Source organism: Penaeus japonicus, unplaced genomic scaffold (genome assembly GCF_977035675.1).
Source record: "Penaeus japonicus unplaced genomic scaffold, GWHDUDI00000001_assembly GWHDUDI00000017, whole genome shotgun sequence".
Lineage (NCBI taxonomy): Eukaryota > Metazoa > Arthropoda > Malacostraca > Decapoda > Penaeidae > Penaeus > Penaeus japonicus.
The window spans coordinates 29,326,203-29,328,702 of NW_028234419.1; positions in this window are offsets into that span (position 1 = coordinate 29,326,203).

Here is a 2,500-nt window from a genome sequence, read left to right on the forward strand (position 1 = left end):
TATATTAATGATCAACGAGCAAATCGTTAAGTTTACGTGCGAAATGGAGAAAGAAAACAAGCTTGCTTCTCTTGGTACACTTGTCTCCATAGAAAACGGACAACCATAGACTATTGTAAACAGGACACACACATTTACTGGTTTAGGATGCAACAATAGAGATTCAAAGTTGCAAGATTGATAGTATGGAATACACATTCATCATCAGAGTATTTACCATCTGCTCCAATTGGAGTCTCTTTGATGACGAACTATTGTTTTTTTTTGGCAAACTATATTGAATCTTATGGTTATAGTATTATATTAACATTCTTTTCTCCAAACAATCTAAAAGTTTCACACACACATTCATTATATATATATATATATATATATATATATATATATATATATATATATATATATATATATGTATATATATATATATATATATATATATATATATATATATATATTATCTATATATATATATGTATGTGTGTGTGTGTGTGTATGTGTGTGTGTGTGTGTATGTATTATATATATATATATATATAATATATATATATATATATATATATATATATATATATATGTGTGTGTGTGTGTGTGTGTGTGTGTGTGTGTGTGTATGTATGTATATATATATAAACATATATATATGTATATATATGTATACATACATATATATATGTATGTATACATATATATACATATATATGTTTATATATATATATGTGTATATATATACATACATATATATATATATATATATATATATGGTGGTTTTTAGGGATTTGTGAATCTGAAAATATGACATATATATCGTGGGTCGTCGATAGGGCAAAATCTAAAGATTCATCAACAGCAAAAACTTCAGCTAGAAAGATCGATGTATGATTCAGCAGTCTGAATCTCAACTGGCATTCAGTCGACCATACACCCGCACCCACACACTCGTCTGTCTTGGAGCCGTCGGTATAAAGATGGAAAAAAAGGAAAGATATTTTATAATGATCTCTCTGAACCGCTGGCGTACCTCCGTCTCCAGCACCACTTTCGCTGATGGTAGCCAATCCACCTCGACTGAAAAGGTGGGCGTCTCCCACGGCGCTATATTTGAATGAACCAGGGTATCGATGGTGGAGAGATCTATACCGACTTTATCTATAAGATCTCGGAGTCTACTGTCACTCCCCCGCGGGCTCCGTAGCCGACACAGGACAAACCCGTTAGGGGGACGAGGGTATAAGGCTACTTATGCGGTATATTTAAGCATAAGCTGGCCGCGTCTAAGACGGAGGGGAGGTACTCCCGATTCTCCCTCTAATCATTTTCATGTTTTCACAGAATAACAAGGCTAATTGGCGAGCAGACAGCAACGTCATCTACTTGAGTAAACAAGCGATTACCGAGGCTCTGGCGGCGGCATTCCAGAGACGAACTGTTTCTTGTTAAAACTAAATTGTGAAACCAATTCTTCCGACTGTGCGGCAGTAATAGTTTAGGTTGTTTCCGAAAGTCGTACATTTTCAAATAATGATTCAGTGCCAGATTTTTAACCATTACTGTGAAGTCTGTGGAGTCTTCAAGTTTAAGGTTTAAGGTTCTTTGACGAGATCTAGTATGCTGAAACTAGGCAGGGGGTTGGCTGAGTCGGACTTGAAATTTGGATGAGTTATAGCGGAAGCTGTTGGTAGATGAAACGATAGGCCTCAGAGGAATGCCCTTCTACTTTAGGGAGACGAAACAAAATGCTGGGTCAAAGGCAAGATGCAGAGAGGGAATAGCCAGTGACCCCGTGTCGTAAGATTCTGTTTACTATATCTGGGCATACACACACACACACACACACACACACGGGCGCACACACACATACACACACACACACACACACACACACGGGCGCACACACACATACACACACACACACACACACACACACACACACACACACACATATATATATATATATATATATATATATATATATATATATATATATATATATGATAACAGATAATAAATGTAATAACAGGAGAACATAGCTAGATAGAGAAACAGAGATAAAAGAGACAGTTAGAAAAACATAAAGCAAAACTCACACGGGAAGAATAGAAACTCACCATAATAATAACCTCAAAACTAGGACGAAAATGTATTCAACAAAATAATATTTGGAAAATTCACTGAACTGAAATTACAAAACCGGATTAAAGGTTTAAAAAAAGCTCTGGTAACATTACGAAACGACATGGTCTGTTTATCCTTTTATTCATATCATTTGAAGTTTTATTCTGCCTTTTTTATTCTTTTCTCTGCATCCAATTTCGCTGGAAAATATCTGAGTCTTTTTTTTTCGATTTGAATGCCTGCCTAGCCTACCCCGTTGTACAGTAGTCATCATGCCTCTTGATGTTCTGAGGCATTCATTAACCATAAAGCTACTGGAACGGAAACAAAAATCACCCGGAATGAACAGGAAACTAAAAAAAAAAAAAAAAAAAAAAAAAAAAAAATA